Raw genomic sequence first — 9,940 nt, 5'->3', positions numbered from 1 at the left:
CTTGACAACAGGAAATCCGTTTTCAGACCATCTGTACTCCTTTAGATGGGTTTTGCTGAGGTGCTACAGGGAAGTTGAGGCCTAGACCCATAACTGCCCCTTTCCATCTTCCCCTTACTTAATGCATTGAAAGCAACATCCTAGGGTCCCAACTAGGTCCCACCAAATTGGATTAAAATTCTGCTATTCACTTCAGTTTGTGCAGGAGCCACCTTTAATTTCCAAGGAGTTTGGACTGAGAACTCCAGCCCTTAGAGAGGAAACAAGGACCTCACCCACCAATGTGCGCTAATAGCTCTGTTCTAGCACCCAAGGATCCAGCCATCACTATGCACAAGGAATCTCCCACCAACACACAGTGAGTAATACTCTATGTATGTTGTGTGGGGTGGACAGAACTCTTTATTAATCTCAGCTTCTATTTTAACAGGGGAAATTTTCTAGCCCTTTTCATTACAGTGAGAACACTTATCACAACACATTTCCTAAAAAACATGGCTTCTCCATAGCGTTCCTGCCAGAACTCTGGCTGGACAAGGACAGCCTTCTGAGGCCCACAGAGCCATGCTGGAGGGATGCCCAGGCTATGGTCTCTGATAGCACTTGTTCCTCAACATGTGTCTCAGCAAAGCTTCCTCTTATCACCCAAGCATGATGCTGACGCATGAGAATGGGTCTGCCACTAGGGCACTAGCTATAGGATTCATATACCAAGTCTCTCAGTGCAGCGTGATCTACAGGCCAGGATAGTAGTAATGGAATTCACACTCCCAGCTATACCAGAGGGCCATAAAAACCAGGAGTCAAGTTCCCAATAACTGAGCACAGCATGTTTCACACCCCTGTGTCATTATGTCCAGAATCCTATCCCCTGTGCTTGGATTCAGACCATCGGCCCAAGCCCACAGATCCTCCTCCTGAAATCAGTGAGAATTTAGCTGCAAGATCAGGCTCTGAGTAGAGTTAGAGACTCATTCTATTGCCTGTGGGCCAGGATTCCACTTCAGTGTATTGACACCAAGACTTCCCCTCACAGTATTTTTTGGGTCTTTGGCAATTTCAGAATGTCAGAAAAAAATAAATTTTGGGTCAGACTGAAAATGCAATTTTTGGAATATCAAAGAGTAAAAAAGAAATCATTTTGGGTTAAACTAAATGTTTTGTTTAGGAACGTTTTGGAAAAAATGTAAATTTTTGAAAATAAAATTATAGGAAATATAGCAATGAACAGGTAGGTGTTTCAAATTGAAAGATGGAAACATTGATTTTTTCAGAGGTAAAGAGTTTGACACGAACCATTTGACACAAACTTGCAAAAATTTTAGCCCATAACTTTTACCCACTTCTCCTCAGGCTCCCAGGCTGGCCTCCTGCCCCACTGCTAGAAGGCCTGCTCATTTGCTGACCTGCTGTATTTTTCCCCACAAATACTCATTGTGGATCCTGTAAGTCGTCGTCAGCAGCACGTCATCCTCCAGCATCGTGACGTGAAAGAGGGCCTGGATACCATGGTATGCAGCTTCTGATGGTACCACCTCACGTTCTGCATAGGTGGGTCCCACCACCTGGATCCAGTCAGCAGGGTATGGGCTGCAGTGCCCCTCAACAGGATCCTGCCATGTGAGGGCAGAGATTTGTCTGTGTCCCTCAGCAGCATCCTAAGGAGAGAATGAGGGAGCACAGTGATTCTCTCCAGATGCTGATTAGATTCTGTTGGTCGAACTGTCACCATTGAGTCATTTACATAAGAGGTGGGGCCATGAAAACAGGTGAGTGGAAGGCAGGCTGACACTGGAGAGGGTACTTCTTCCCTGTCTCTTCATTGCTTCAGATATCTGGGATGCACTGTGAAGCGTTTTCCCTGGTGTTGGTACAGACAGCTCTCTCACCTGTCTCAAAGGCAGTCTGGATTTGGTGGGAGATTGGCTGAGACCAGAGAGAGACACCCAGTGAGGATTTTTTATAGAGGAAAGCCAACTGCACCCCTCACATGTAGCCATGCATGTACTGTTGTCCAGTGGGACAACAACCTGGCCTGAGAGGAAAACCCCTTTTTCTCAGTGTGAGAGAGAATTCAGTTTTTGTATTAATTCAGTTCTGAGCCCAGTACTGTTCCTCCTTCCCCAGCACACAGTGCGCCCCAGTGAGAACCCTAAGCTTGTTCACGGGCATTGTTTAGTGGGAGATGCACAACTATACCCATCCCTTCTGCTCCTGCTTGGAGCTCCCAATTGTATCCACAGCCTGTAACCTTGCCATCAACCTTAATTCTGCTCCTGTATCTTCCTTATCAGCAAATCCACTGTCCCCACTTTCACTGTCTTGAGTCTACCCCTGCTCCAATCCTCCACCAGGTTCTTTCTCCTCTTGCCTTAACTGCTGAAACTCCTTTCTCTGCAACCTCCCTAAGTTCCTGCCAAGTCTCTCAAACTGAGAGTTGCATGCATTCAATCCTTCCCTGCATGTAACACCCCCCCTTTAAAAAAAAAAAACACAACCCCACAAAACAAAACCAGTCTGAGGATTCCCCGGAGCCTCATGCTGTCATACCTCCTCAAATTTCTTCCATTGTCCTCATGCCTGATAGTACACATCCCACCTTGAGGGGAAGTGGAGTTTCTGCTCTGGCTCACAGGTATTGCACAGCCATTGTACTTTCATAAAAGAATCATAGGAACTCAGTTCCAGGTTCTTCTGCCACAGTGTTCCCAATGAGCCATCCCTGTGGAGGAATCATTCATTCATAGCCCCTTAGAGTGGTTCCTACTAGAAGAAACTGGGACTGTAATAAGTACAAGCTCCTCCACAGGTAGTGAGTGCCCTTGTACCACTTGTTACTGGGCGTGGCTGGAAATGAAGCACATCAGAGCCAACACTGCTGTACTTTCCCCTATAGTATCTCCTTACTGAGAGAGACTGGCACAACTAGCTCTTCCGTGGCTGGCTCTTCTGCACCGTTCCCTACAGCACCTCTTGCTAGGAGATGCTGGGACTGGAGTAGCTGAGAGCTCCTTCATGGCTGGCCTTTATCCCTCTACACAGGCCAGTCCCCCAGTGGAACACCATTCTCCACTGTGCCCCTCTTGGGATTCCCATTCTCCTGGACTTCAGGACTCACTCCATGTTCTGCCCTGAATGAAGAATCCCAGCCCTGCCCCTCAGAGGCCAAATTTTCCTGAGTGGGGAAGGAGAATGCAGAATTCAAATGCATTCAACCTCAGACTTCTTCCTTCTCCTTTACCCTCACTTGTCCCCAAAATCCGGTTCCTCTGCTTGGACCCCAACCATGCACTGGAGGGAATCAAAACTGTGCTTTCTGTCCCAAAGTGTCATGAACTTGCCACTATTCCATACAAAGCCTCTCCATCCCAAACACCTACCACACATGACTGGATGGGAGGTGAATTGGCCATTTTCTGTGCAAGGCTCTCCTGCAGGGTGTTCCCATGGTTTCCTTTTGGTGAGAAAGTGGTCTTACTCAGGAAGAGTCACACACTCCTCCTGCATTTAATGTCTGTTTCTTTCCATGTCTCTTTGAATATGAACATTCTACTACATGAGTCAGGGGGCTTAGAACTCTGGGGTGTCCCCTCCTCCAATTGGTGGGGTTTAATGAATATTCATAAAGGCAAAACTCCTCCCATGTTTTAGGTATTCACTGGGCTAATGCCATCTGACCCTTGGCTCATTTCAGCTAGCCTATCTATTCTATCTGTGCTTTCTAATATAATCTATTTCCCCTCTCTCCTTCCTTTCCCATCACTGCCACTAGAGGGTGACATCAGTGGGGACAGGATTTTTTTAAATGGTTGTGGTAGCATTTCCACTTCTGTTTGAAAATTGATTTTTTTTCAATTATGAAATTGGCAGATTTCAGATTTGTTTTGAAATCAGAACAATGATTCTGATTTTTATTTGATTTTTGAAATTGAAATATTTGTGTTTTTTTTAAAATTATTCTGCAGAATATTTGGAAAATGAAAAAGGCAGTTACCAAATGTGGTGGGATGGGTTTGCAAAAAGTTTGCAAAACTTGAGTTTGCAAAACATTCTGCAGAAATGTTCTTATTTCTCCACCAGCTCTCAGGCTGCCCCCACACCTGTCCCTTGGTGTTAACAGAAGTTATCAATGTCAGTCACACACACATAGCTGGGAGAATGTACTGTAACAAATTGTAGTTTTACAATTTTCTTGCTACGGAGTTTCCAATGCTTACCATGACAAGAAGAAAACAGCTCGGTTAATAAAATGCAGTTGGCCTCTTTCCTTGTGAATTTCATCCTCATTTTGCATAGGCAATGCATCTAACATGCAGGCCTGCAGCTCATAAAACTTCTTTCTGGCTGCACTCGAGAAGGACCTCCCAGTACAGGGCTTAAAAATGAACTAGCAAAAGAAAGAGAAAGCAGTTGGGATGGTTATTACCATGTATAAATTGTGCATATTTCCTTTAAATACATCAGACAATTTTTACAATGTTCTTCAGACCCAAAGCAGCATTAAGAAATTATGACTTACCAGTGCATACTTTCTATCACTTGTGTCTGCACTTAGCGAGCAACCTTAATTAAAGGACAAGCTCCTGTGTCAGAATATGATAGGTCCACCAAGCAAAATAGAAGTATTTAATTTTCACAATCCTACCGCCTAAACCCTCTAATGTGCCAATACAGGCTAGTGTAAAACTGATGTTTGTCTTTATTTAATCTCAGACACACACAAGCAATCTGCAACCTGAACTGAGTGCAGACATGATTGGGAAAAGTGCAGCCTGACCGCATAAGTATTATTTTATAAATAAGGTCCGTTCGTGGTAGTTAATTGGATACACATTTTGCTAGATTCATGGAACGTTAAAAACTATCATATCCAAATTGACTGAGTTCACATTACATCCCCCAAAGTACCAAGGGCATTTGCCTTGCAATGTCAGACCTTGGGTTCAGAAATTTAGCTTGGGGGCCTTTTTAAAAGTACATTGCTTTTTTGCCCCCCTAATAGAGATTGAGATTGATTTAGTGTATGTTTAATGGTGCCATAAATCACTCAACATGCCCAATTCACATACAAATCCCCCACCCCCATTCCAAAAAAAAAGTTTTTAAGGAAGCAGATGCCTTGTTCTTGGAACCCATTTGCCTTGCTTGCAATGTATGTATGAAACCACCCTTTCAAGATCTTCCTTATAAAAATGTTCTGCACTCCCTGATTTCAATGTAGGTCATTTTCTCTGGGATTGCTTTCTTACTGTGCTGAGTTAAACTAGAGCTTTTCCCCATTCTGTCCTAGTGCCTTGTAGATTTGTGATAAATAAATTCGTTGTGGATGCCTGCAGTTCACCATTAAGGAAAAGAAAAAGCGCAAATTAAATTGCATTCAGTCTTGTGAAGATCGATGTTGTGTAAAGCAGTGTGCTATCTAATGGCGTAGGTCATTTTTCATTACCCCACTGAGGATGTAGCTCAAAGCAGAGGATTATAGAAACTCATTTCCTTTGGTTAAAAAAAAAAAGTTCACGTTCAATAAACCCAAGAGCTATGATGCAATATGGCCCTCAGAACCTTCAGAGTATAGCTGTTAATAGCTTCCTTTCCCAGGACGCGGTTTACCCCGCTCACTTATCAACTTTGATGCATTAGTAAAAGAAAGTATCAACCCCTCATAACTCTCAGAAATGATACAATACATCACTTGAAAGTAAGTGAGGATCAACACATTGTTAACTGTTTGATCTCTCAAGTCAAAATTAATGATAGGTGTTTTGCACAAAAACAAAAATGAATGTTAAAAGCCTATTTACGTTAACTAAAGACATCCATACAACATCAGGGTTGAATTGGAGGTGATTTCCTGCAGTGCAGCTGTTATAAGTTTATCAGTCTGCGGGTGGCAGTAACCAGTAATTATAACCAGATTGCAGGAGGGGGAGAAAGAACTTATTTTTAAATAGAAAATGTAACTGACCAACTAACTAGGAAAGCTGGTGGTGAGTTAAGAGGGCACAGTAATACTTACTAGAACTTTGACAAGACTGGAGGAAGCCAGGCTTCTGTATGTTTAAAGCAATGGGGCAACTTAGTAGATTTAACTGTTGGCCAGTTAGAAACCCAGGTTCATAATAATTAAGAGCAGATCTTTGCTCTCTTGCACTCTCTGAACATTTACACAATAATGATAATAAGTAATGGCTTTAAGAAATGACTTCAGCTTTCTCCATCAAGACATTGCCACAGGCTATTGACGAACTTTTAGCTCATTCTCTTTTGACATGGGATAGAAATGTCTGAAAGTTGGCACATATTTTAAACAGAAGAGCGATTGAAAAGATTCCAAGAAATATCTCTGAAGAACTAAAGTGAAGTGCTATATTGCAAGATAATGCCCCTAGACAATCACAGTCTGTTAGATTTTAATGCATCTTGAATTACTTCCATCCGCAGCTAATCTGACCGCTAGAAACACTCGTTTTTGCAGTACCCTCTAATTTTTTGGATGTGTGTGTGGGCAGTATCTGCTGGTACTAATATGAATGTTTCCTGGATGGAATTAGAGAAAACAAGACAAGTTTCAAAGCATTGTCAAGATTTTTGGACAAATGGGAATTTAGTAACATTCTGGGGTAATAGGAAACTGTGCAGATCATTTCAGAGTAACAGCCGTGTTAGTCTGTATTCGCAAAAAGAAAAGGAGTACTTGTGGCACCTTAGAGACTAACCAATTTATTTGAGCATGAGCTTTCGTGAGCTACAGCTCACTTCATCGGATGCATGCCGTGGAAGTTCCACGGCATGCATCCGATGAAGTGAGCTGTAGCTCACGAAAGCTCATGCTCAAATAACTTGGTTAGTCTCTAAGGTGCCACAAGTACTCCTTTTCTTTGTGCAGATCATGTAGGTCCATTCTAGATCAGTATCACAGAACGATGGAAAGGAGAGATGGAAAAGTCCTGTTAGGTCATCTAGTCCCTGGGAGCCTATTTAACAGTCTGTTAGATCTCCTTGTTCTTAAATTTTCCAGATACTCACTACGTCTTGTGCAGGGCTTCAGGCACTTTGAGTAAATCACAGTCCAAGTTGCATCTTACAGCAATAACTGGCTTCTCAGCTTACATACCCTCCATTTTCAATTTCTTTGCCCTAGACACACCTGATGGTTTCTATAAATGGATAAATCAGGCCAAGTCATTCAAATCAGTTTAAGACCCAGCTGGAGCTTTCTCCCATCCCCAAATTGAACCGAACATGAGGTAACATTTTTGGTAAAATGTGTAAAAATAGCCTCCCTACTAATGTACCCACAGGCCCTGGCCCCCAACCCACTTCTCCACCTTACTACTTTTGCTATCATTTTCTTTTGTTCAAACCAAGTGCCTGAAGCTTGCAGCAGTGGTGGATCTTAATGGTGTAATTCTATGGCAAGCTGGTAGAAAAAACATAAATTTGATTTCAGCAGGAAATTTTGGAAAAGCAACAATTGGGTATTTTTTCCAAAATTTCTCTTAAATTTTTGATTAAAAAAAAAACACCCCAAACCTAAAATTCTTTAATTTTTGACAACTATTTTTAGTTAAAAACATTGAAAAAACAAACAAATACATTTTTACAGAAAACTGAACATTTTTACTGAAACATTTTCAAATTCCATTTTTTTCATTTAAAAAAATCAGAAAATGTTGACAAAATTGAACAAGTTCGTTTTGGTCAGAAAACCATTTTTCATGGAAACAAATGTCTTAAAGAAAAAATGTCAGCCAGCTGTAATTTGCCACTCCCCAAAAAAGCCGCATTTCACTAAGCTCCAGATAAAACATATATTGCTAGAAATGTGTGGGCTAAATTCTACCCTGGCATAAGTGAGAGCTATTCCCAGGGTTTTCAATGGAAGCTGATCTTGATACAGGCTGAAGGAACTTTAATTGGGGTATAATAGCAGAATAGCTGTACCCCTCTCTATGTCTCATGAGCTCCACTCAAGAACGTAAAAGGCTAAGTGTCTCTCTGAGGCAAGAGAGAGTCAAAAGACAGTTCAAGAAGACCTCAGGATAAGCAGCTCCAAATGGAGTTTGGAAGCTAAGGTTTATGTTTGTTTCCTGCGTTAGGGTTTGTTACTTGAATTAAGAATAAAGGCAGATCCTGAAAAAGGGAGGAAAGGAGAAGTTTGGACAATATCCATTTGTGTTTTGTGTTAGGAGTGGGATTTGGACACCACCTGTTTATACGTCTGTTTAGTTCAGGGCTGAATTTGGTTCATTGTGTCTCGGGCACAAAGCAGCATTAGAATTCTATCATACAGGTGGTCGCTAAACTAATAAGGACTGGCCCCACTACAAGCCCAAAGGTAGCAAAGGTGAAATTTCCATATTTGTTTAATATTTATACATGCCATGATATAGATACCACCCCTACAACCATTGCCTGGAAAAGACGCATTCAACAAGGAAATGTCACCCACTCAGTCAGCATGGCCATTCTCCGTACTATGGGGTTGCACCAATTTGAATGAGCATAAAGTTTCTTATCATTTATGCATTGGCCCCTTTACACCATTTTGGCAGCGTAAAAAGACCCTACGGTAAATGAAGATCAAGTCTATTGTTGTCACCATTTAAAAAGCTATCATTCACTAATGCTTACTTACCCAGCGGTCTCTAAAATAGCATATATTCCCCCATCCTTAGAATACCAGTTATTGCAGTGGCTCTGACACCCACAGCATGATAACTGCTGGCAAATGTTGACTGACCATCACCACTGTACCAGCTCCCTTTTCAATAAAACTAATAAAAATGAGACGAGCCATCACTCCTTGGCCATCTCTACAGTTGGGAAGCACTCATGACTGAGCTTGCCAGGCTACAGACTGTGACACATTTCAAATATCTGGAGAAAGCAATTTAACAATTTAAATAACAGAGAAAGTATCCTCATTGGCTATTGAGGACCAGTGGGATTATTGGACTGCAGCCACATGGTTTGGAATGTTTGAGCATGTCTGAATTTTTCCTTCCAAATGCCACTGTTTATGTGACACATTCCAGGGAGTGAGGTTATCACTGTGAGATAACTGTACTAATCAGGACCTACAGACGGGGCGCTGGAACAATGTGTAGAGTGGCGGTGCTGAGAGCCATTGGACCAAACTGTAAACCCTGCATATGATGGAAACCAGTTCAAGCCCGGGGGTGCAGCAGCACCTCCAACACTCCTAGTTCCAGCACCAGTGCCTAGAGACACTTGATGCTTGGCCTCCTGGCTAATTACTCACCAGCTGGATGTCGTTATTTCTCACCAGGCTCCTGGCTTATTGGATGTTAGTCTTTCCTTCTTAAACGGCTTACAGTGCTTTTTGTGCTACATGATTGATTGTCAGCAATTTCATACTCACAACAATCGTGTCCAATTACTACACACAGTACTGTACTAATACTTTTGCACTTACAATAGCATCTTTTGTCAGATAAACCCAAAGGGCTTTAAAATATTAATTAAATAGCATAGTCTCCCAACGTCCTTGTGAAATGGGAAAGTATTGTTACCTTCATTTTACAGAGGGGAAACTGAAGCACAGGGAGGCAATGGGTCTTGCCCATACAGTGCATCAGTGAAAGAGTCAAGACCAGAACCCAGGTCTTCCTTCTTGTCTTCTTGCTTCACTTATTGGATTCATAAACACCACGCTAAAGAAGACTACTGTGAACAGGTGAGGTGTTGCTTGGTGCAACAGCAGTTTGTATAAGAGCACTGGAAACACTCTTCCTATTGTATTCATTATCTGCTGAAATGGTATCTGGGATTTTCACTCTTTATACTCACAAAACTACAATTTAAAAAATAAAAAGCAGCTTCCAGCTCTGGAAAAGCTGGTCTACCTAGGAGTAAGCCAATCCATAGTGCACCATAAGACAGGCACTGGGAAACATGGTGAACAAATAGTTAAGCA

This window comes from Lepidochelys kempii, chromosome 13, assembly GCF_965140265.1.
Source record: "Lepidochelys kempii isolate rLepKem1 chromosome 13, rLepKem1.hap2, whole genome shotgun sequence".
Lineage (NCBI taxonomy): Eukaryota > Metazoa > Chordata > Testudines > Cheloniidae > Lepidochelys > Lepidochelys kempii.
This window is presented reverse-complemented; position numbering follows the sequence as displayed.